This window comes from Myotis yumanensis, unplaced genomic scaffold (assembly GCF_028538775.1).
Source record: "Myotis yumanensis isolate MYYU_CA2020_CCGP unplaced genomic scaffold, mMyoYum1.0.hap1 SCAF_12, whole genome shotgun sequence".
NCBI lineage: Eukaryota > Metazoa > Chordata > Mammalia > Chiroptera > Vespertilionidae > Myotis > Myotis yumanensis.
Window position 1 is genome coordinate 21304251 of NW_027223763.1, and position 27285 is coordinate 21331535.

A 27285-nucleotide genomic window follows, 5' to 3' on the forward strand; every position below is an offset into this window, starting at 1 on the left:
TCACTTCTATATATATAAAAGCTTAAGCTACCATTACGACCAAACGACCAGTCGACCAGTAGCTATGACACGCACTGACCAGCAGGGGGCAGACACTCAATGCAGGAGCTGCCCCCTGGTGGTCAGGGCGCTCCCACAGCCAACCTCTCGTGGCCAGCCAACCTCCTGCAGCCCCTCCCCCCGGCCAACCAGCCCCCCAATAGGCCTCGATCGTCAGCCGGGTCGAGGGACCTCACCCATGCACGAATTCATGCACTGGGCCTCTAGTGAACTAATAAGAGGCAAAAGCTTCCTCACTGGTCTTCACTGGTATCTCTGGCCCATCCTCACCTTTACCATACTGCCTAATCCTTCCCTGCAGGAGAGCCAGAATGGTTACTTCAGACAGAGGTCAGATCACGACATTCCCAGGTGAAAGCACTCCAAAGGCTTCCTATCAGACTAAACTCCAAATTGTTGGTCTTCCTAACCATAACGTCTGCACAGCTAATCAAATGTCACTTTTTAAATGATGCTTATGCTGACCAACATATTTAAAAGTGTAACCCACCATCCCTCTACTACTGATCCCACTTATCTATTTTTCCCCCACAGGATTTATCACTATCTAAGATGTAATATAATTTACTCATTACATTTATTGTTATGGTCTCTAATATGAAGGTAAGTCCTGAGAGCCTATGCAAGTGCCAGATGATGAGCACTGAGCAGACCTACTCGCAGAACGGTGAATTTATTAGCTAAAGTGTATGCTCCATGCTTTTCTAGACATTATCCTTAGCTGCACCCCCTGACACCACCATCCGTCTAATTCTTCCCTGTAGACCAGTTGTTGGAAGATTGGAGGAGTCAATGGAACTTTTCCAGAGAAAGGCACCTCTAAGCAGATCTTCTATAAAATAATAAGTCACGTGTACAAGGAAGGAGCCTTGAAAAGAAGCAAAAGGAACAGCACATGCTTCTGGCCAGAAACAAAAAAAAATGGCGTGACAAATTCCAAGGGATGAAAGATATTTAACGTTGCTAAAGTACTAGTTCTGGAAGATATTTGGGGATTGGGGGGGGTGGGGGGCGCGGGCGGGAGGAGTGCAAGGAATGAGCCTAGAGAGGTAGAATTAGGAAGGCGCTTGTAGCTACTCTTAGGTGTTTGGGTTTTACCATTCACTTTGCAAGGCCAATGCTTCTATTCCATCTCCTCACCTCTCTTGGGCTTTAGTTCCCCTGACTACTGCTTGCTCATTCTATTGGCAACAGGAAAGGTGCATTCTCCATGCCAGGGGTAGGGGAGAGGGGGCACTTCAGGCAGGAAGTGAAAACTCTGTGCTCTGCTCTCTTAGGATAGTATGTCCCTATCAGTGTATTCACATAATTGACAAAGAGCCAGAATAACACTATGTAGGCGGGTGCTGGTTGTCAAAAAAAAAAAAAAAAAAAAAAATGATAGAATGCAAAAAGTGGGAAAGTATTTAATTTGTTTTCTTTTATATTTCAAACGATGCTTCGGCATGCAGACAAAAGATTACCAGATGTTATGTAAATTTAACGGTAGGTAGGCTTCCTTCATCTCAGTTTTGGGAAGCAATAGGGGAACATGGTTAAGATAGACCTGGCTTTGAATCTCAAGTATGTGCTCTTAAAAGCAGTGTGACCTTGGACAAGTTGTGTGACTTCTCTTGCTCTCAATTTTCTCAAGCGAAAAGCAGGATGAATAATGGCCACTTGTTATTGGACAGGTGGATGGAGTCCCGTGCTCTTCACAGCCTATAATTCACAACTCTTTTTCTGTCCATAACTTAAATATGAGGAAATGTCGATGACTCAGAAAGTTCTCTGTGCCCCCATCTCTGTAAGATCTCAAGGCAAGGGAACTATTGCACCCTAACCCAAAAGCCATAGTGACATGCTCACACCTGTGTTCATGTTACAGTTGACAAAGAGCTCCAATCTTCCTGAAGCCTCACCACCAAAGAGTGTTAAACAGAGCAGGGATCACCATGTCTACTTAGAAAGCAGGCCAAGTTAGGTGACTTGCCCAAGATCACACAGCTGGAAAAAAAGACAGAACGAGGACTAAAATGAAGGTCTTGTAACTCCTGGTAAAACTTCTTCACTCCTAAAGTTTGAGCCTACCCGCCACCCCACTCAGACTCAGTCAGCTTCTTGGCCCAAGACTTCTGGGTCTGGTGGCCTCACAGAAAGTATAGCAGCCAATAGCCTGCATGCTGACAGTGCTTGACCTCTGGTTACTCTCACAAACCAGAGCAAAGCAGAGAGAACAAGAAGGGAGCAAGGCATTTCATAGCTCCAAAGACCTAAGCATGCCAAGTACTCATTCCAGATAAGAAAACCACCTCCCACCCCCACCCCAAGGTCACTCTGAATTCATAGCAGAGCCAAGACAAAATTGCAAAGGAGACAATTAAGTTAGGGGTTAACCTGAAAAAAAATCCATGGAATCATCATTGCTAGGTTTCATTACAGTCACTAATTCAATTTACATTTACTGAGCACCATATGCTAGAGCATGTACTAAATTCTGGGACTCAGAGAAGAGTAAGATACACTCCTTATTTTGAAGACAGTAATAGTTATATACACACACATACTCATTCATATTTATAAGAAATATTAACTGAGTAATTGACATAAGCAAAGCACTATAATTTATACATAAGCACTTGACATCTTAATGAACCCTATGAGGGAAGACACTATTATACCTATTTTAAAGATGAAGAAACTGGCCCTGCCAGTGTGGCTCAGTGGGTGGAGTGTCATTCTGAGCACCACCGAAAGGTTGCAGGTTCAATTCCTAGTCAGGACACATGCCCGGGTTGGGGGCTCAATCCCCAGTAGGGGGCATGTAGGAGGCAGCTGATCGATGTTTCTCTCTCTCCCTTCCTCTCTCTCTAAAATATCAATAAAAAAGTATTTTAAAAAAACAGATGAAGAAACTGAGGCTCAGAGAACTTAAGGAATTTCCCAAGGTCTAAGTAATATAGCTGGGATTTGAAACCAGGCATTAAATTCTAATATCCATTTTCTAGTCTACTCTAGTGGAGGGAGACAACCTCCTAAACAAAGGAGCTGCCTAAAACATTTCCAAGAGGTCAGTTCTGCCTGGAAAGTTGGACCCTAGAGCTGAGGATGGAGCCCACAGCACTTTAGCACAGTGTTCTCCCAAGTTATGGATATAAGAAAAGGTATGAAAGAAATTCATGAATGGAGCTACTGGAATTCTACGTCCACTGTCCCGGCAATATCATATCTCTTCTCTGAAATTTTCAAAACACCACTTCCTGATGAATCTGCAACAGCCCCAGTCGGGATGAGTGTAGGAAGAACACTAATAAAAAAAAAACAAAAAAAAAAAACAGGAGTGGGAGATGGCTTGGAGTCTCTTTAGTCTCTTTGCTATTGTGTCTGTTCTTTCAACGCTGAAACAAGCAATCCAATCCATGTAGCCTTTTACCCCCTCCAATAAATTGCATTTTTAAAAATCAACTGGAGCAAAAATCAACTGAATTGACAGTGAACTTCACAAATTCATACAAAGAGTTTTCTCGTTATAGAGTCATTTAAAGGACTTGGTAGTTCAAAGCATTCATTGTAAAGTTCGCCTGCAGTATATATTTAAAAAGCCAGAAAATGTACAAAATTGAGCCCAGGCTGTGTTATTTTTTCTATCATTTGGTTTATTTTAGCATATTCTTTCAGCCATGTTCTCTTCAATTTGATAGACAAAACAAGAGGTGCCACCTTGGCCATTTTTTTTTTCCCCAAGAGGCAGCAACCAAAATCTTTCCAGGGATTTTAGCCAGTCAAAACTTGAATTCAAATGCTTAACCAATCAAAAGCTGATTCCATGTGTACTAGTAAATGAAGTGGTCTGTCCTTAAGGGAGGAATGCTCGTTGGGTTGCTTGACCTTCATATGGAATGTCAACTCTACCACGTGCTCCTGTGGCCTCCAAAATATAAAGCCCTGCCCTGGCCCAATATCCTAAGCCTTCTCAGACAGTATCAGTCTCATAATGCCTTCAATCTGGCCCCTGACAGAAGCTCCTAAGTATTTAGGGAAGATATTCATAGCATGAAGCCATTCTTTTAGGTATTTTACCACGGGGTCAAGAAACCATCAGAGGTTCCACAAATAACCACAGATTTATCCTGAGTTGCCCTTTAATGACATGACCACTGTTTTCATGGAGGGATCATACCAGAAATATTCATTCTACTTCTTGCTGTATTTATCATAAGAAGTGTCAAGAGCACAGGCTCCATAGTCAGGCTGCCTAGGTGTTATTTTGGCTCTACCACTTAACTGTTTGTGTGTCCCTGATAAGTTATTTAACCTCTTAGGCTTTAGTTTCTCCATCTGTAAAATGGGGATAATAAGAGCATCCACTAGATAGGATGAGAAATTAAGTGAAATGAATAGACTTGTGTTTACAGTAGCTCCCAACTTAATAAATGCAAGTTACTGGATTTAATTGTGCTCATAAAAAATATTGTATAGGACATTGTATGTTAAATCATTTGATGTCTCTGATATTGGGTCCTTCATGAAAATTTTTCTTAAGAATGTAATCTAGGCACTCTCCTTCCTGGACGCATGCCTGCCTTTCCCTTCCCCCTTTCCCCTCCCACCCCAACCCCTCCCCCCCAAAAAAGAAAGGAATGTAATGTAAAGAAAACAGAATATCCACAGAGAATATCAGCTTTCTGACATTGACAATCTCTGTCATCTAACCTGGCTCTCATTTTGCAAAAAGGAATCTCAAATCCAAATGTGATAACAGCTTATATTTGATTGACCCTGGTTAACATGTTTGTTTCACTTCCTTAATCCCAGGATTTAGTCTCCTCAACTGTTAGTTTCTTAAGAGCATGGTGCTTGAGAGTTCCATTTGAACCCCCCACATCTAAGCAGAGGGCACACAGTAGCTGCTCATAAATATCTATTGATTTGTACATTTGAGAGAACTTAATAAAAACAAAAGGTACCCAAAAGATAAAGCCTAGAATGTGATTAGCATTCATATTGTCTGAGGTGCAATGAAAGGTACTTATGCCTTTCTCAGAACCTTCCTGTTGACTGCAATTAACAACACTATTCAATGTAGAGTAATCTGTTTAATCTAGTGTAATGAGTTACTTGCAGGATTTCATCTTATTCATCTTTCTCTACATCTAGCCAGGTGGTCAGCACATTTGTAGTATGGGTAATGAATAGATACATAAATGAATAAAAGACTGTGAAAAATAGATGGTCAGATAAGTCCCCAGAATGAAATAAAACTTAACACTTCACATCAAGCACAACACAGTTAGAATGACTCAGTGCGTGCAATTAGTATGAGCTCAGGCCATTCTTAGTTAATGTAAGAGAAAGGGTAAAAAGAAAGAGGATAGGGAAAAGGGAGCAAGACGCCCTCTTCAACCACATTTTTGTAGTCAACAAATATTTCTTCAGCACCTGCAATACACCAAGCACGATTCAAAATGCAGTGTGACAGACTGAATGAAAGTCAAAAGATCTGCTCTTACAGAGCTTATGTCCCAGTGGAGGAGACAAAATAAATAAGAAAATAACAGAATAAATAAGATAAGCTCAGATAATAAATGCTGGATAATGTGATAGAGGGAGATTGGATCTGTAAAGGTGGGTAACTTCAGATAGGTTGTCTAAAAAGGTCTCCCTCTGAGGAGGCAGGGGTGGGTGGGAGGGAAGAGATTAACCAAAGAGTTTATATGCATATTCATAACCCATGGGCACAGACAATAGTGTGATGAAGGCCTGGGGTGGGAGTGGTGGGGGGGGGGGGAGGGGGGGCAGGCTAGAAGGGGTCAATGGGGGGAAAAGGAAGGTATCTATAAAAAAGATTGGTTCACTATTATTTTCAAGAATAAATAAAATTTTAAAATAAAATAAAAAGGTCTCCCTCTGACTTCTAGCTGAGCAGTTCTTTATTATAATTTTTATGTCACTGGGTTATGATGATCTGTTCCCTCATTCCTCTTCCAACTGCCCCAACTGAAGTTATGACATAACAGTCTCAAGTGCAAGATATAGTGTCCAGTACCCAATAGGCCCTCAATAATTTTTTGCTGGATTAAATTTATTAACGGAAGCACTTCCTCTAACTTGGGGACACAGAAGAAGAAGAAGAAACATTTTTTCTTCTTCCTTGGAAGAGGGCTGAAATCAGGAAAAGCTTCAGAAAGTGAGTAAGAAGGAACGGAAACAGAAAATTATGTGGAATGTTTTGGAAACAACTGGTAGTTCAGGGGTAGCCTGGCTGGGAAGGAAGTCCCTGAAGGTTCACTGGTAGAGGCTGTTTGTGGTAAAGGTTGTGAAAAGCCATCACTGTCATGTCAAGATGCATGGACTTCCTCCCTTAGGCAATGTGGGAGCCATCTGATTCTACAACAAAGAGCCACACAAGGTCCAGATTAGAAGGTGGAAAAATCATTCTGGTAACTGAGAAAGAGCTAGATGGCAGGGGAAGGGTTAAGGGGATGGGAAATCAGCTACAATGGTATAGTTGAGAGAAGAGGAGAGGCTGGGCTGGGCGGTGGCAGAGTGGTAGAGAGAGATGATATGAATTCGAGAGAGATTAATGATGTGGAATCAACAGAACCTGGGAATCTATTGCATCTGAACCTATTGCATCTGAGCCCAGAAGGAATTGGGAAGGAGGGCTCAGCAGTTGCCCGCTCAGACAACTTCATTTTCTCATGTTGTACCCATATGCGAGATTAAGGTACATAAAATGTCTTAAGAAAACAGATACCTTGAGCAGGTGGCAATTCTGACAACAAATGTGGAATCACTTTCCTTTCCACCTATATGGGAATCTGAACCAAGAGGCACCCAAAACCCTTTCGGGGTCAGCAACCAGCACGCACTTTTACTTGAATTGGCCAGTCTGGCATGGAGACTTTTTATCTAAGGATGTCAGCCATTGAACTGTGCAAGCTAGCTCTCTTTTCCACCAGGAGAGTGTGTCTGCACAGCAGTGGCTTGCAACTTAATATTTTGCATAAAAATTCATGAGGTGCAGTATCCATTTCAGCTGTGTTATAAAGTAGTAAAGGGAAGAGAGGGAGGGAAGGAAAAGTTCAGCCCGGCTCTCAGAGAGGGTTCATTTTGAGTGATGATTGCGAGCCATCCTTGGAAATTACAGATGCTACTTGGTTCACTATTATTTTGCAGCATCTCCAGTAATCTTCCGTGATCATTTATAACAGCATGTCTGATGACTTTCACAACGTAACTGGAAAGGGTACTTCTGTGAAGCATGTCTACTCAGAGGAAAAATCAATCTTGGCTGCTGAGGGAGTGAACTTTGTACCACCACCATGAGACATTTAGAGATTTCAACATATAAAAATAGGAATGGCAGGGGTCCAGTCCTCCAACGTATATGTGTATATAATGTGGGTTCCAGTTGCTTGAATGGTTTAAGATTTCTCCTTTCATCCAAACAAAACATAGCATGTGTCGAGAATCCCAATTGGCAGGCTCTGACAGGAAATACTCATAAACTCCATAGTAATATCTACTAATGTTTATATAATGCCTTTATGGTTTGCTAAGTACTTGTCACACACCTGAGCTGCTCATCATAGAAAACACCTCACACTTTCCAACCTTCGTTTCTTCTGACAACCGTTCTGATCATCTGGAATGTTCTCTCAGGACATCTGTGCTCCCACCTTTCAAGGGCAAGCTCAAAATTTCCCTCCCAGAGCAGAGGCCCTGGCTGTTTTAACCCTTACATGTGAATAATATTTTACAATGCATAAGATCTCTGAAAGGCAGTACAGCATGCTGCAGAGTAAGTGGCATTCAGGTTCAGAAGACTTGGGTTCAAGCCCTAGTATCACAGTTTATTAGCTGCATGACCTGGGCCCACCCTTTAGATTCAAAACAGGGGTCAAAAGAGATGCCATATGTAAACCTGTTTTGTAAGCCTAACTGATTATGTAAATTTTAAGTATTAGTATTCTACTGTATTTACCTCAGAGGGTTATTATGAGGTTTTAGTAATTTATGTAAAACACTTAGCTCAGTGCCTGGCACATAAATGTTCAATTAATGAGAGTGATTATTTTTATTAAAGTTCACTTGTTGATTCAACAGTATGAATTAAGCACATACTGTGTGCAGAACACTGTAATGAATCTATCACCTCACTCATCTTCAAAATAACATTACAGAAATATAAAAACGTTGTTTTCATGAGTAAAGAGTATAGCAGAAGGATTTAGGAAATTGGGTCACCTATATTCTAAGCCTAATTCTAATTCTTTAGAGCTGTGTGACCTTGGGCAAGTTACTTAACCTGTCTGTGCCTGGTTTTCTTACCTAGAAGATGAGAAAAATATGAGATCCTTAAATACACGGTGGTCATAAAGATTAAGCAAATTAATCCATGGGAAGAGCCCAAAACAGTGTTTGTCTCATTGATAAATATTAGTTAGGTATTATTACATTCTTTTACTGTAACTACCTCAGAAATAGTTTTTCTCATGAATCAAGAAAAAAAAAAGTCATAGTACAGAATATACCCAATTATTCATTCTTTGAGTCCATCGCATTGCTTCTAATTCAGCTCTGTGCCTCCGCTATCCTCTCCCCGTGACCCCTCCATACTCATCAGTCAACTTCCTAAGGCATCAAGTCGATCATGCTAAGATCTGCAATGGATCCCTCACATGCTTTCCAGCTCTCCATAACCTGGCTTCACCTATCCTTGCGGCTGCTCTTCTGCAACCCGTATCAGCCGACTCTCCAGCCTGTCCTACCTGCAGAGCCATGGATATGACTGGGGTGAGATGAACACATCCCCACCAATGTCCAGCCACACATCCTCATTTTAAAAACAGGCAATGGAGAATCTCTCAATTGTGTGTCAAGATGCTATGCAAATTCAGCTTCAATGCAAGTCCCCTAGTACTTCCCTCTAATCAGACCACTCCCCACCAAACCTCTCCCATGTAGGAATTCTGAAGGCATCATGCTTAATTGCCTGTCCACTCAAAGCAAGCCGTTTCCTTTCAGACCTCCCTATCATTTGTCCAAGTGATTTCCTTTCCCTGGGATTCCACCCCTGCCATTAACAACAATGCCCATTTATCATTTCTAGATTCAGCTCAATTATCGTCTCCTCTAAGAAGGTTCGTAGGATTCTCCAGGCAGATTCAGTCATTCTCACAACACCTCACAGCCGCTGGAATGTCCTTACAGTATGTGCTTCCTGAAGCAGGATTGGCCTCAGTATTTTTGGCACCTATTTCAGACCAAGCACTTAGGAAATACTCAATAAATATCAGTCTCAGTTAATACTTGGAGGATCATATTATCTTCATAGAGAGCTCTGAATAACAGAATCATAAAAATCAAAACACACCAATGATAACAGCAACTGTGGATTGCTGGTCAACATTAGATTTTTGTGTATGTGGTTTAGAATCTTCACAATAAAAATAAAAACTCTCCCCAAACCAAAAGAGCCTTTTTAATAAATCAGTAACACTGTTCTCATGATTAAAAAAAAACCAATGAGTTGTAAAATTCTCATCCCCTATAATGGATGCCAGATATACAGAGATGTTAAAGCAGCCAGATTTTCTGAATCAAAAAAAGAAAAATCAAAAAGGGCTAAAGAAGAAAAAGAAGAACAATAAGGATAAATATACCCACCATTTACTGAGTACCTGTGGTATTTCAAGACTATATCTGGTATAGTATGTGAATAATCTCACTTTAATCTTACAAAATTATGTATATTAGTTATTTTACCTCCATTTTATTAATGAAAAAAACTGAGTCTTGGAGAAGTTAAATAACTTGCCTAAAGTCATAACTTGGAAAATGGCGATCAGAATTTGAACCCACATCTGACCACTTGCAGAACCTGTGATAGTATACTATCAGTTCCAGTAACAATTTCTACCTCAATGATATACAGCTTCAAGTCTTAAGGAACTCTCGGTCCAGTGGTTCACAACCTTCCTAATGCCGCAGCCCTTTAATACAGCTCCTCATGTTGTGGTGACCCCCAACCATAAAATTAGTTTCGTTGCTACGTCATAACTGTAATTTTGCTACTGTTATGAATCGTAATGTAAATATCTGATATGCTATATGTGTTTTCCAATGGTCGCGACCCACAGGTTGAGAACCGTTGAGACTCTAGACACATCTGAGAAGTATCCAAACATAAGAAGGAGCATATGAGGACTTTCTGAATTGTCTCTTAGTCTCCAGCTCCTTTCTTTTCATGGATATGGTTTTTATTTCTAAGACTAGCTTCACTGATACTTGCTCCAGATCCAAGTCACACATGCCCTCTCTTCACCAAGTCATGCTCTGCATTACTTCTTAATAAATCACCTCAGCACGACATTTCAATTGCTGATAAGGTTGGGGAGATAGACTGGGGCAGAGTGGTGAAGGGCCTTGAGAATTTAGCTTAAAAATTATCTTCTTACTCTGGAAGGTACTATTACATTGAAAGTTTCTGCGCACACAAAAAAATGATATATGCACTGCAAGGTTGTAGACTATAAATCTACCAGCAGTGTAAAGACAGATAAGAAAGGCAGGAAGACCAGCTCAGAGAAAATATTGTGTTGTGTAAAAAAAAAAAAAACTTAGAGAACTGGTAGTAGAAATAGAATAAATGGAGAAATGTAAAGGATACTGTACACATCTAGATAATCGAAGAGAAAACCAAAATTGGAGCAAAGATTCACTCCAAGGCTGGGGTGAAGATTGTGAATTGCATTTAGACTGTTTTCCCTAAGGTCATGGGAAGATAGCTAATTGCTATGTCTGAAAATAATTGGAGTTCTGACACGGGAAGCAGGAGATAGATGGGCCAGGGGGTACCAGCTGAGCGAGTACGAGTGACTGAGATTTCTGGGGAAGTCAGAGTAGGGAAAGAATTCAAGGATGAAGCTTAAGGATTAAGCCTTGAAGCATAACTTCATTCAGAAGATTCAGTCATCCAGTCAGTGTCTGTTGAATACCAACCATGTGCTAGGCACTGTTGAGTCCTGGAGACACAGCAGTAAACGAAGTCCAGGTCTCCTGCAGTTCGCAGTCAAGTAGAGCTGGAGAAGGAGCAGCCAGAGATGTGGAGAGGAACCCAGGATGCTGTACTATCCAGGAGTCCAATAAGAAGTTTCCGAAAGAAACTGGCAGTCAACCACATCAACTTACAGCCTATTCTTCTTACCAGGACCTCAGAAAAATAAAACAGCATGTATAAACTGTGACATTGCCCAAAGGTCTTCTCTAAAGCCCATATTTGAACTATTAGAACCATCCATCAGAAAGGCTAAAAAGGGAGTGAAAATTAAAAAGCAGGTCTCTGACACCTCCTTAGGATGGATAATTATAGATTCAATAAGGCTTTGTCTTTGGCCACCCCAAATATAGTCCACAAAGTGAGATAGGACATTGGTCAGAGGGGGGAAATAGAGAAGCCCAAATGTGACTTGTCTCAAGCAATTTTTAAAGAGGAAAGTGTATATTTTAAGAGGAATTTAATCCATATGTTCCAGGTTCTTTTACATTCCACAAAATGTCAGCACCTAAGAGCTCTTTGATGTCCGGAGATCTTTCCAGTTCTTAGACTTGTTAAGCGCCATATCCTATCCAAATTGGAAGTCGTGTTTTACCCAGAGTGAATCAGCTCACACACCAGCAACCCAGAGCTTGGGTCAAAGAAGAAAAGACACAACTTCAGTAAACATATAGAATGTAAAATGATTTCCTTCCTTGATTTATGTGGCCTACATGTAAGGGGACATGAATCTGTTAAGCACAAAACCAGACTACAAAGCAAGTGCATAGCACTTCAGAGCAGCTACTATAGGCAGAGAGAGGGGGTGGGGACAGTAGCCAGAGAAAACACACTTGATAGTGGGCCCCTGGAAGCAATCATAGAGTAAATGATTTTTAAGAAATATGAGGAAAAAATTATTTTAGCCAACACTCAGCCCAACAATTGTCTCATCCACCGAAAGCCAGAGAGAGCTATAAAGGCCTTCCCATCACAACTGTGCAGGGAAGGAGGCATTTTGTAATAAGAATTTTACAAAGCAAGTTTTCCTGAAAGAATATTCTGCCTCCAGCATTTTCATAGATTTGTGCACTAGAAAATAAAAACAGAAACCACTGGAGAAATAGAAATACAAGAAGAAATCTTTACTCTATAGATTGAACTTAAGCAATTTCATTCATAAGGATTAAAAACTGTGAAATCTGTATTGAGAATATGCCAAGCAGCTTCTGTTTCTCCATTGAAACTGAAAGCAGAAACAAATTGATGCAATTTCAAGATTGCCTCAGCCCTCTACAGCGTGAGTGTGGCAAGAGGCGTTGGTGGTATGTTATTTTGCATTACAATCTATATCATTTTCTTTAGAACAATTCTTCCTATAGAACATTAGATGAACTAAGCTCTTGCATTGGTCATTTCTGAGATTTTATGTTTTATAAAGAAGAAATGTTTATTATTTAAGCATCCTGCTACTGTCTGTGGAGGGTGGGCTCTGACAAATGGAGTTCCCACTGATGGCCAAAACTTGCACCCAAGTACTAGAGAGCTGGGACAGAGCCAAACTGGGTAGCATAAGAGACAGATGAGAATATGAGGGTGGGAGAAGATCTGAAAAAGGGAAGAAGTAAGCCAGTGAGATGGGGCATGGGGTAGGCTGGAATAAACCTCTGATAATAAATATGGAAAGACGTGAGAGAATAGACATATCTTAGACACTTTGCCTGAGTCACCTGCTATGTACAATACAATATGGCCCCGTGGTTCTATTTCAAGTAGAATCTGACAACGGAGTAGAATGTTGTGACAAAATGGGCGGGGGGGGGGTGGGGGGGAGGGGGGTGGGGAGGAGAGTAAGGCTATGCAGATTCTAGGAGCTGGGGCCACTGGGCTTGTATTTGGAAAGATCCTGACCCAGACCACTGCTCTGATCCGTGGAAAGATGCAGGGGATACCAGAAGTGGACATTATGACCAGAGAGATTGGTCTCTATGGAGAGTGCTGGAACTCATAGCAATGAAATCCATGCCCCTGACCTAGCCCAGACTATACCTGTGATATTTAGTGCTTAACACAGTTCCTGACACACAGTAAGGACTCAGTGAGTGTTGAAAGAATGAAAGAGTCAGGAAAGTGATCGGTCTGATGTGAAGGGTTGAGGAGCAATGGGATCCACAAAGAATCAGATCTGTAGATGCAGCAGAACAAGATAAGAACAACAAAAAGAACATCCATTGCCTTGCCGCTCAGTGTGGTCAATATGCAGCATTGGTACCACCTGGGGACTTGTTAGAAATGGAGAACCTCAGGGTCTACCCAGACCCTTGAATCTGACTTTGTTTTAACAAGACTCACAAATGATTGGTAGGCACATTAAAGTTGGAGAAACACTGATCTAGACCACAACTGAGACCCGCAATACTAAAGCCACACCTGACAAAGAGGTCTTCATCATCAAAGTGAAAAAGGACTGATAGTTACCACTGCCCATGGTGATGCCTGTACATGACTAACCTGTCAGTCTGAAGGGTGACTTCTGTCTGCCGCAACAATGCTCCTTTTGTCTTCATAAATGCCCAAAGAAATAACTTATTTAGGTACTGTTATAAGATGGATAGATAGGTAGATACATACATACATATGTCATTTCCCATTCTGTTACACTAAATACACATTTGCAATGGTCAAATCAGCAGCCTGCGGGGGGAGGGGGAATACGTATTTTCAGATATATCTCTTATGTTTTCTCTTTTAATAGGTAACTATAACAACAATAAGAAGAGCTAACAGGCATTGAGTGGTTAGAGGCACAATTCTCATGGTTTACACACTGGGTCCTCTTAAGAGCCCTGTGCCATAAATTCTCATTCGCTCCTTCAATGCTGTGACATGGGTACTTTCATGCCCACACTGTAGTTAGAGATATACAGTGAAGAAGCAAGCAGACCGTAAGCAGTGCCTCTATTCAACCCCTGACCTCCCTGTCGCCAAGACCCATTATGTTGTGTGCCCCACAGCAGCCAGAGTGGGTGTGCAGGCGTGCCTCTCTCCTAGGTGGGCCTCTTGCTGATGGGTAGGCCACACCCAAGGTAGCAAGGCCAAATACTCTGAAACCAGGCTCGTTCGAGCTTGGAGCTGTTTTCCATGCCAGTGTCCAAGGTGACAGGAGCTGAAGCCGCACTAGAGTGATTCTGTCTCCAGGTGACAAGCAGAAAGAGCTCTGTGCAGTCCTCCTGGGTGTGGCCATGGCTCACCACCAGCACATGAGCCATCTCACCCACTGCCTCCGGAAGCTCCTACCATATTTCAGGATCAGTGCCTTCCTCTCCCTCCTGAGTCTGAGGACTATAATTTCTAAAGATGAGTGTTCCTTCAGGTTTTCCTTTGCCCCAGGCCAGTTGCTCACAGGCTGGCAGTGCAGCAAAGTTGCTCCTGGCCCCTGGGAGTCGGAGGGTAACACCTTGCAAGGGGCCCCCTCAGACGGCGGAGAGGAGCCGAGTCCTGGAGGCTCGCACGCATTCCTCAACTGCTCTACTTTCCCGTTTCCCTGTCTATGAAACAGGATCGTTTACCTTCACAGGGCCAGTGGTAGGTACATCAGACAAGGAGAGTCTAGTCAGTACTAAAGGAGCAAATTCTTTTGTCCAAACCTAGTTGTTTTACATTCTTTGCATCAGAGGCACTTGATGCTCAAGGCACCCACATCCCCCAGAAAGGGATCCATGCAAAGTGTAGCTGGAGCTGCCCAGTCAGACAATTCCGCAAGCTGGCACCAAGCCCCCTCTTCACAATCACTAATGTCAGTAAAGGGTTTTATTAAAGAAACAAAACAAAACAATGGTGTGTATTCGTTTCCTAGGGCTGCCATAACAAAGTACCACAAACTGGTGGCTTAAATCAACTCAGAAATGTATTGTCTCACCAGTCTGGAGGCTAGAAGTTTGAAATCAAGGTGCTAAGTAGGGTGATTTATGCTCCTCCTGAAACTTGTAAGGGGATCCGCCCTTGCCTCTTCCAAGTTTCTGGGGGTTTGCTTGCAATCTTTGATGCTCCTTAGCTTGCAGCTATGTCATTCCACATCCTGCCTCATCATCCCAGGATACTCTCCATGTGTGCCCGTGTCTTCACGTGGCCGTCTTCTTATAAGGACACCAATCAAATTGGATTAGGGACCCACTTAACTTGTCCTCAACTTAATTATATCTGCAATTTTCCTATTACCAAATGAGGTCCCATTCTGAGGTACTGGGTGTTACTTCAACATATCTTTTTTAGACAACACAACTCAATTTATGACAGGGTGGATATCCAATAATATAAACAGAACAGTTACACTACTCCTGCCCCCGTAGTGTCCCCCCAAAGCACGTTCCCTCACATCAGGCATAATCCTCAAACTAGTCTGAGCTCACACAGACTAACTAGTTACTCCCCAGCACCATGACGCAGGGAAGACAGAGTTCAGGAGTCAGAACAACCTTCATTCTGAGGTCAGATCCAACATTTTACACACCAGGGATTTGGGGCAGGTCAGTTCATTTCTCTGTTTCCTCTTCCTTGAAATGCAAATGGTAATTAATTGCAGCAGACTTTGTAGGTGCCCCGCCCACATTCCCTTGAACCTTCCACCGGCCAGCATCTGCACTTTTTTTGCCCAAGGATTTCTCTGTCCGTAGGGACTCACTCTGCTCACCCATGGGAGGCCACGGCACTGGAGAATTAACATGCCCCAGAGCGCAGCCCTCAGCCAATGAGCAATAGGAACTGGTGGGAACATGCCCCAGCTCCCTCACCTTGGTTGGAACAACTCTAAGGCCTTGTTCCACACTGGCTCCCAGGGCTGCCCTGGAGGATTAAGCCCAGTGAACCACACACAGTTAACTTGCTTGATAGCATGCCTTTAACTGGCTGCCTTTCCTTCCCTGCTCACCCCTTACTTCACCAGTGTCTCCTGGGATCACCTCCCAGATAAACCACTTGCATTTGAACCTTGTCTTCGGGACTGCTTCTCCGAACACTTAAAACCAACTATGACACTGGGATTTGCCTTACAGAATTATTATAACAAATCAATCGGTAAAGACCTTAGTAAGTAGTAGGTACCAAATAACTGGTGGCTATTAAAATAAACAAATGTTTCCATTCAAAAGGGATTATAATATTTGTGAAGGATAATGATGCCTGCCACTGGAAATGTACTCTTGTCTTTGTTCATACACAAATGTAACTAAATCCCTTTCTAGAAAGAGAAATCTAGTGAACTTCTCTGGCAGAAAAGAATAGGAAAAGAAAAGAAAAGGGAAGGAAGAGAGGGGAGGGGAAAAAGAAAGAAATGGAGAAGATAAGAAAAGAGAGGAGGGAAAGGAAGGGAAGAGTTGTTTTCTTTTACTTTATTCTAACTCTGACTCCATCATTTACTAAGAGTGTGCCCTTGGACACGTTTCTGAAGCTAATATTAACTACCTCGTAAAGGTTTAAGTGGTGGAGCTATGAATCCTTGGAAAAGATACTTAACATCTCCAAGCCTCAATTTCTTCATCTGACTTGCTCAAGGTCACACAGGTATTATGGGATGGAGCCAGCACTTGAACCCAGGCGGTCTGAATCTAAAACCGACACGTTTAACTGCTACTTTATATTTCTTCCTTCATATGAATTGTATTTAATCACCCAGCTGGGACCTGCATTTAAACCATTCAAACATGAAATTTTTAAGGAATAAGATGCCTTTGCGTTGAAGTTAATGTACTTTCAGAGGTTTCTATAGCAACAAAAACCTAAAATCACCTCTGGTGGTAGTATTTACAAAAGAAGAGAGACATTCCCGCTGACCCTTTATCAAAGAATTTGTTTTTTCAGGACAGGTCTAGCCACACGGAAGAGAATTGTGCGATGGATTCTCAAGGATGTGACTGCTCCACTTGACTACATCAATTCAATTAACAAATATTTCTGAATGCTTATTATGAGCTGACCAAGGACATTAAAATATTGTCGTTCCTTTTCTTAAGGAACTCACAGTCCAGTAGAAAAGACAAATGTATTACAAATGCCAAGCCATCACATGACCTGATTTGGGATAGAGGAGAGCCCAGCACAAATTGCAATGGGAGCAAAACAAAGGTAAAAACATAACTGACTGGAGATCAAAGTCAACTTCCCAAAAGAGGTAAACACTGAGTAGCTGTTCTCCAGGTGGAGGGCACACCAATCATTACCCAACACCTCATTGTTTTTCCTACTTTCCTATCTCGTATTCCTCGTAACCCCATTTGTGTTCCCTGGGATCACCTCTCAGATAAACTACCTGCACCCAAGGGCTTGTCTCCGAGTCTGCTTTCAGGGGAACCCAAACTAAGATGACAGCAGTCAGGCTGATTCAGTCGGGTCCTTGGGGAACATCATTCACAGTTAACTCCCGTTGATGGGCCCTTCAGGATCCATTCAAACAACTTCCCCTGCATGACAGGATTCAGGGGAAAAATCCCCAGCAGAGTGAGTGGCACAATGCTGATGCCTGATCACTTCCCTCCCTCTTCTAGGAATCAGACTTAACTTCTTTCTGAATCCTTAGTGACCTAGAGGAAGCGCCTAGAAAAGCAAAGCTCAAGAGAACATCATCTCCATTCCTGAGCTTTTCTCTGTGAGGAGCCAAGGGATGCACTCCGCCTTCACAGACTCGGTCACTGTAGCCTCTCTACTGTCATCCCAGGGGGCTCCAGGGACAGCCATTAGGAATGTTCCATCACAATGCTGGTGGGAGCATTGCTCACCACACCCTCCATGTCTTCCATGTAGTTCTACACCTCTGCCGTTGCTTCTCCAAAACAGTTTTAGGAAACCTTTTGCTTCTAGTGGATAAGTGAGATATTTTCTATTTTGGTCATAGGATCCATGATGCTGATTGTGTCTTCTTCTTTACCTTGGCCACCATAAGCTTGGTGTCCAATATGAAGTTACTGTGAGAGTCACAGTCCAGATCCTTTGATTCTCACAGTAACTTAGTTTGTGTTCTTTCTGTCACCAAACTTCATGTTTTACTTTTTATTTTTTGGTCCTCCTTATTCTGATTCTTGATTTCTACTTTATAATGTTGTGTTGCAAATGACCCGATAGTCAACTGCCTCAAATGTTTTGTAAAATTCAGTCAAAAATCATTTTGAGTGTCTACAAATGTCAACACTATATTCAACAAGAGGACAGTGAGCAAGACAGGCACGGTCTCCAGCGTCACAGAGCTCACTTTCAGAAGGAATGAGGTGGGATATAAATAAGTATATTACTATGTGGTAAATTCTTTGTAGAACAAAATTTGTCCACCAAATGGACACTTTTACTTCTACCTGAAAGAAACAAAGGATTTATTATTTCATTTCTGTCTTTACTGGAGAGTGTTTTAAGGCTCCATTCCTATAATTCTTATCCAAATCCAAATACAAATGCCTCTTCCTTTTTTTCCAAATTATTTTGACAATTTGGGGGACCATCCTATCTCATATAATGTAAGCTTGTTGTCCACTGGATTGTTTTCTGCAGAAGTCAGGATGCATATCTTAATAAATTAGTGCTTTACCTGAAGCCCTGAAATGTCAGCCTCTATAACATAGAATGTCTTCCTTATAAAACAGATCAATTCAGTCTAGTAACAAGTTCTGGTAACCTGCAAACCAGAGTCCAGGTTATCAATGTATCAACGCTGCCTTGCATCACCCCAAATGATAATGGCAAGGAAATACGATGGTAGCATCTCTTTCTTTCCCAATACCTGCAAAGTAAGTATCTCTTCAGGGAGAACAATCAATTCAGATTTGGAAACCATGTCTCGAGACTCGGGTCATCAGAGAAAGAGTAGCTGGAACGGTAAAATTCCTTTAAAAAAAATGCATTGGTAGGAACTGATGAAACAAGTGGAGCCACTTAACTTGGAGAAGAGAACACTCGGAAGAGAAATCCTGTCTTTAAATATCGGCAGAGGCAATCGATGTGGTACACACGGCCCCCGTGGACCAGAGGTGGAGTTATGAGTGGAAGCTTCAACTATAAATAAGAAAGACCTTTCTAACAGATGAGTGTCATGGAACCACACCACCTGTGGGCTGCTGCTCTCTATAACTCAGACTGGCTCCCAATGCTGGCTTTTCCTTGCAACCAGACTCAGGAAACCACTCTGTTTTATTTTCCTCTTCAAAGCTGACTGAGAGGTAATGAGTTCCTCGTCACTGAAAGCAATCAAGCAAAAGTCAGACAAGCATTTGGTAGGGATGTTGCTGATAAAAGTTAAGCCTTTCCCAGGTATCTCTCAAAGCTCTGGGACTGAACATATGACTGCGGAGTGGAGGGACGCAAGCTCCTCCCAAGGTTCTCAGGCTTTGATTAGAGCAGCGGTTCTCAACCTGTGGGTCGCGACCCCTTTGGGGGTCGAACGGCCCTTTCACAGGGGTCACCTAAGACCATCGGAAAACACATATATAATTACATATTGTTTTTGTGATTAATCACTATGCTTTAATGATGTTCAATTTGTAACAATGAAAATACATCCTACATATCAGATATTTACATGACGATTCATAACAGTAGCAACATTACAGTTATGAAGTAGCAACGAAAATAATTTTATGGTTGGGGGCCACCACAACATGAGGAACTGTATTAAAGGGTCGCGGCATTAGGAAGGTTGAGAACCACTGGATTAGAGCAAGACGAGTTGCCTCTCCTCTCACTCTCTGCAGAAGTACATTCCTCTCACCTCCTATTCCGACACATTTCTCACATGGGGTGGAACAGATGCTGGGGTGATGCCAGCTAAAAATAAAAGCAGGAGGAGGAAGAAAAACTATTTTACAATAAATATCTCAGCAAACATTTTCTATCCTGAATGGATTCAGCGGCAAAGGAGCAGCTGCTGCCTCTTTTGCGGTTCTTCCTTCTCTCTTATAACCTGATTAATATGCCAATCAGATTGCTGTAATCAGGAGCAGGGGACACTGACCTCCTGAAGCGCATAAAACATATCTTAGCTGAATAAAGAAGGACGTACTTGGTAAACTGGTCTCTTTGCTCTTTATTTCTAATTGCACTGAGAATCTACTGTGAACAAGGACCGAAGATCCTTGCCATCTGCCGGCCCTCTAGGCCCCTGAAGTGGCACTGCTACTCGCACCCTTGCTCCAGTGGGCCCCACAGCAGCAGCACAAGGACCCCCGCTGAGCCAGGGACTGTGGTACCCACGGAAGCTGTTCCCAAAGACCGCAGCCCTGAAATGGGTCTTGGCACTCTCTGGCTTTCTCAGGCCATTCAAACCAATGACTGATGCATTGCAAAGGCTGGCCCCGAGTGACCACACCAATGTCTGAACATTAATGAGCTAGCCCATCATTATGGGGCCTTTGGGCATTCACTTGCGAGCCAGTAATTAAGCACTGTTAGCTGCAAGGCACTCTGAGAAATATAACGATCAATACTGTGTGGCAGCTACTCTCAGAAAGCTTATAATCTAGAGAAGATATGCCCTACACCCAACTAAGGAAACGACAAAATGAAAAGAGGTAAGGAGCACAGAGACACTACAGATAAAATGAATAGGAGCTCAGAGTGGGCAATAACACTTCCATATTGTGAGGGAGAGGAGAGGTACGTGTAAGAAGGGGGAGATGCATTCTGGGAGAAGGGGCCATTGGGCCAGGTCTTGGGAAATGAGTAAGGTGGTAGTAAAGGGAGAGGGAAAAGGGAACGACCCAATTGAGGAGAAATCCTAAACAAAGACAAGGGTAGGGCACACAGAACATGTGCTCTGATGGTGCAGCAACCAATTTCACTACAGCACAGGGTAGAGGAGAGAAGAGACGGGACAGGGGGGCTGGAGCCAGGAAACGGAACATTTACTTTCTGTGACTGCAGGACTTTCCACAGGTGTTACTCTACCCTACCGGCTAATCAATGCCGTTCCTTCCTGAGCTTTCAACCCTGCCCCTCCCAAAAGTGGGGTGCCCCTAAGAACAGTTCTAGACTATAGATCCTGCATTGTGCTGCTCCATTAAACCTCTGATGTCCAGAATCTACAGTCTCCTTTGAAAGAGTTGAGCAAATAAATACATGTGTGTACGTGCCTATGATAGGAGCACGTGTGCATCAAACATATTTGGCAAAATGTTGACAGCTGTTGGATCTGGGTGATAGATATCTGTGTGCTCACTGTTCTCTTCTTGCTATTCTTTGTAACTGTGACAGTGTTTTTAAAATAAATGATTAAACCCTGAGTTGCTGGCCTAAGAATCTCCAGCCGTGTCTAGCCGGGTTCTCCCAAGCCTGGTTTTGTGTACAGACCAGCCTGAGTCCACGCTGTGCTCGGATCAGAGTTGCTGGGATCCTTGGTCACGTCTCTGTGATGCCCGCGGTGCCACTGCTGAGCTAATAGGCAACAAAATGTAATCATGTGCGGGAAGCAAAAAGAGCAGAGCTGCTTGCCATTTGTTCATTTTCACAAGTTGTGGGCGCTTTCAATGGCAAAAATACTCACGGGGTTAAGAATCAGCTTGTTTGGTAAGCTGCAATTAGCATGAACCGGGTCTCCTCAGCTTCTGGGAAAGGATAAATATAGATGTTGATATTTTCTGTGCGAAGACAGAGCCTCGAGCTTCTATTTTAGAATCTCAAAAAAAAAAAAAGAAGAAGAAGAAGAAGGGGAAAAAAAAGCCTTTGTAAGGGGCACCCCAGCCAGGCAGGAAGGCTTGGCTCACATGCTCTCTGAAGATGGTGGGGAAATGCTACTTGCTTGGCATGAGTCTGCTTGTTCAAGAGTCCATGGCCCGGAAATGAACCCAGACAATCCCTGAAGGAACTCAGCTAGAGCAGGAAGCAGGGAGGTTAAACACAGACTCCGGAAACAGGCAGCTTGGGCTTGATCCCAGCTCTCTGCTCACTAGCTACGTAATTCTGGTTGAACCCAGCTTAATCGCTTGGGTCTCAGTTTCCTCATCTGTAAAATGGAAATGAAGCCTGGCACCAAGGAAACAGCGTACATGTATCAGCAGCTATTCTCTCATCTCTCAGAACTTAAAAGGGAAATTCATGTTAATATACTATGAGCCAGGGGACAGACCTTGCTTGAATTTCACGGGTGCTTCCACTGCTGGTCCAGGATCTAATTCAGGATCCCACATGGCCCTAAGTCACCATGGCTCTGTGCACTCCTCCAATCTGGACAGTTCCTCAGACTTGATCTTTCATAACGATGGCACTGTTTTATCACAATGGATTTATTTATAATACCTTAAAGTTGGCAACATCCAACAACAGGACTGACCAGTCTTTTTGGAGATTGTCTCTCAATTTTGGTTGGTTCCGTGTTTTGAATGACTGAATCGGTGGGAGGTATTCTGGCAAGAATATTGCAGCAGTAACTCGGTGCCTTTCTCTGCATTCTATCAGGAGGGACATGACTTCCATACGTCTTATTAAACTGGAGCTGTTACTAGTTGTTACTAGTTATTACTTTAAGGTAGTATCTGCCAAGTTTCTTCATTTGAAAAGCTACTATTTTCCCCTGTGTAACTAATAAATATTTTATAGGGAAATACTTTGAGACTATCCAAATGTCCTGTTTCTCATCACACTTTTGCCCACTACTTTTTAAAAAATACATTTTTATTGATTTCAGAGAGGAAGGGAGAAGGGGAGAGAGATAGAAACATCAATGATGAGGGAGAATCATCGATCGGCTGCCTCCTGCATGCCCCCCCCCCCCCCCCACTAGGGATCAAGCCTGAAACCCGGGCATGTGTCCTGACCAAGAATCAAACCATGATCTCCTGGTTCATAGGTCGACGCTTAAACACTGAGGCACGCCGGTCAGGCATTGCCCATTACTTTTAACACCTAGCAGTGATTCTTTCATTACACAATTATCGAGGTGGTGTTTAATGTGATCTTCTATTTCCATCATTTTTACTACATTTATTCATTGGAATTCCACTTTAAGAAAGAGCAGTCCTTTCTTTCCTATTTGTTTATTCAATTATTTATATAACTATGACTCATAGATATTTATTTTATCCTATGGGTTAAAATCCATTACTTTATTTACTTGTTGTTGTTGCTCAAATCATCCAACTTTTAGGCATTAGGAGCAAGTTCAAGTTGCTTCCGTGTCTCTGTTTAAGTCATATGTTAATATGAGGGAAAACAGTGAGAGGTATACAGGAACTCCTTATACTATTTTTTACAACTTTCCTATAAGTCAAAAACTATTTAAAATAAAAGTTACTAAAAAGTTAAAAAGGACTCAAAGGGGGCCGAAAGATAGGGTCTGGAGTACTGATAATGTTCTGTTTCCATCTGGGTGCTAACCATATGGATGTATTCAGTTTGTGAAAAGTTCATCAAACTGTGTACATTGAGGATTTGTCTATTTTTCTGGGTGTTTGCTTTGCTTAAGCAAAAAAGTTTTTGAAAGGAGGTAACAGAGCTTTATAAACATTGCTTGAAGATAATTTAGCTGTAAAATGTATGGTAAGAGAAAATAACATGCAGGGATTCCTACAGAGAGAATGTTGCTAAGTTCCAACCCACCCTTGATAACCATTGGGGAAATGCTCAGTCAGGAGTAGCTGAGACCAGTATTTCCATCCAGGTCTTACTCAGATCCCTTCACCTGTCATTGCGTTCTGTGTCATCTTCTGAGTCACATGCATTTTTCAAGGTAATCCATGCTGGTTCCATTCAGGTGGTCATCTTTGGACCAGAGCTGAAATATTATCCAGTCTCAGTCTGTCTACAACTCTCAGATGCCCTATCATAGGTTATATAAAGAGCCTGCTTTGCACTGTATCACCTTCAGAAAATTTGCAACTAGTTATGGACATCATTTATTGATAATGTCAACTGCTCCGTCATCTGTGTTGCCACAACCTTTTGTAAATGCCGCTACTAAAACATGCATTGTATTATTTCTATAGATTATGAACCACTTAAAAGAAAGAAATTGGCCCAGCCGGCACGGCTCAGTGGTTGAGCGTTGACCTATGAACCAGGAGGTCACGGCTCAGTTCCCAGTCAGGGCACATGCCTGGGTTGTGGGCTCGATCCCCAGTGTGGGGTATGCAGCTGATCAATGATTCTCTCTCATCATTGATGTTTCTCTCTCTCTCCCTCTCCCTTCCTTTCTGCACTCACTAGAACTAGATCATATTCAAGAAGGGGGGATTACATAGCGTCATGAGTATGAGGAAGCAAGGATCATTGGACCCAAATCAGAAGATGCCTACTACACGTGAGATAGAGAGAAGGTGATAAAGTATAGGTAGCTTTAGAAATCGTTTCTAGAAACTGTTGGTTGGTCTGCTTCTTCATTCATATGGCAACTATGTGCACCTCAACACGGTTTATGGTTTACTTCTGATAGAAGTGAGAAGTGCTTCGGCAATTCGGGATGATTGTAAATCATATAGTACATTTCTCCAAAAGTATTTCTGTGACTTCCCTGCTCATTACATGACATTGTCTCTCAGCGGCCCATGTTTCATCTATTCATTATTAATAACCATGTCAACAAAGATATTAACATAACAGGTCATAACTCAAATCAGAATCTATGTGTTTTAGAATATTTCTCTGCTCTTCTGGTCCCTCACTCTTAGCTGAGGGCCATTTTCCCCTCTGCTGCGCTCACCAAAGCACAAATAAAGGCACAAAGAAACCCCTGATCTAAACACAAGACAGAAATGCTTGCATGCAGGCATTTCTACTTCTAAAGGCTATATTTGCCCAAGAAATGGAGAAGGAGGAATAAAAAGGCAGAAGAGAGACTGAATTTGGAGAGGAAGAAGGAGAGGCAGTTGAATATCAGGGAGAAGAAGGACCTGTCAACTTGAGACCCAGGTGAAACTCAACACAGACTTCCTCCCAGGCATGGACACTCCAGTGTCCATTGTCCAAGACAACTATAAGCTCTGCAATAGATGGTGGCCTCTGTTCTCCCTCGGACACCTTTGCAAAAGCAGGGAAAGCTTTGCTCCCTGACCCAAGTGAACCTAACTGAACCACTTGAAGATTAACCCCTATGACCTAAGGTGTCAGTAAAAGAATGACCTGCTTTTATCATTGTAACAGCACCCATAGTAGTAACTATGATTTTCAAAGCATTTTCTTACCCATTTTATCGGGATAGGATTGTTTCTTGCTCATGCAAAGTTGAGTCAGTGGCCCTCCTCCATCCTGTAGTTATGCCGTCTGAAACACCTGGCATCCAAGGCCAGCACAGTAGGAGAAAAGAGAGACAGAGGAGGTATATGGATCTTTAATGGCCATGACCCAAAAAGACCAACATCAGTCCTGCTCACATTTCATTGGCCAGAATTAGTCTCATGGTCAGAACCTTTCCGCAAGGGGTCTGTCAGACTGCAGAGAACATGGATCCTTGGCAAGCACTAACCTGTATGATCCTTGGGGCATCAGTGAGCCTCTGGGGGTTTAAACAACATATCCAAGATCATACATTAATGAGTGATAATATCCCTAATTATAGTTCTATGTTCTGAACTTATTTATATCTCAAATCTTATTTGATTTGAATTGCCTTCTTTCTGTCTTACTAATCTCTGCCTTTCGGAAGATCAAAATGCTGATCAATACCACAGACAATGTCATTCTTACACAAGCTCACACATGCAGTTGTTGGAAACCAACCGTGTGAGCCCATCCAAGTCATATTATGGTCTAAATACGGTGGCATTCATTTGTAGATCATAAAGGTCTTCATAACTGAAGACCCCAGTCTGTGTAAGAAATAAATATATCCAAGGTTTCAAAAGAAAAGAAACATTTTTTTCATGAAAAATGGTAAAAAAAAAAAAAAAAAATTTCCTGGCCCATCAATCACAATGACACAGGCTTTAATTATTCAAAAAGAAATTTTATTTCTGGAATCAAAGATTTGGATCTTTCTTCACAAGGTAAAAGTTTTAAGACATTCACTTTGTTGAGTGCTCTATAAAATTTCCTGACCTTATTAGAATGCAGCACAATGTGAGATGAATTGGTGTCCCTGCCTGAGAGTAAGAAGGCTCTCTCAAACTATTTTCCAGAAAGACCATCCTAAACCACAAATCAGATCATGTCGCTCTTCTTTTTAAAAATCTCCTCAGCTTCCTTGCTGGATGGACACTCAACCTCTATTCTTCCCCTTCTTCATGGCTAACCAAAACCAGATTTTTTTATCCAAGCATTAGACAGATAGGATGTGTTCAGGAAATACATCCCTCCCAAATTCCAGGACACAATTCAAAACACCCTTTGTCAATCACTCTCCATTCGGATGCTTACTTTTCTAAACTCACGGCAGCCAGCGGGGGGTAGCATCTTACATAGCTTTTATCAGGGAGATGTATGGGGAAGTCACCTAGGAAATTTCCAGGAAAGTTGCTGCAAACTCAAAAGCAGAGGTTTTTGGCACTACCCCTCCCTCTTTCTTCTTATGATAACCTGATACACAGTTTATACAGAGATGATTGTTAAAGCTGTGTTTTCCATATTGTAACCTGTGCAGAGACTGCCAACTGATCAGCAAACTTGTCCTCTTCTTCCTGGGCTCACTGGAGCTCTTAATTTTCCATCTCCCCTTGCAGTTAAGTATAACTGGGTTCTAGTCCACAGAATATGGGGCAAAGGACTGTATAGCACTTCTAGGGCCGGCACATCAAAAGCTCCCATGCATGGGCCTCCATGTTCTTTCCCCTGCCAGCTTGATGCAAATCAGTACATTTGTCTTGGGAGATATACTGAAACAGGAGAAGAAAAACCACCTTCTTAGTAGGGAACCTGCCTTGGATTTTATAGAAAGGCAATATAAACTTTTCTTGCATTATGCCACATAAAATTGTGTAGAACGATAGCTAACATTATGTGGACTATACCATGAGGCAAAAAGCCTAAGAATGGAAAGTCAACAGATAAAGATGCAAGGGAAGAAATGGAAAGATCCAGAGTCATTGAGGACATTGTTGAGATGCTGCACCAAACTGGAAAGATTTCTAGACTGCTCGCTCTATGAGAAAATGAAATGTCTTTATCATTTAAGCCATGGTTAGCTGGATAGTCTATGACTTGTGGCCTAAAACATTCCTAACTGATCAACTATTAGTACTTAAAGAAAAAATAATTTATATATTGGCCTTCAAGTCCTTTATCAATTTAACTCCCATCTACCCTTC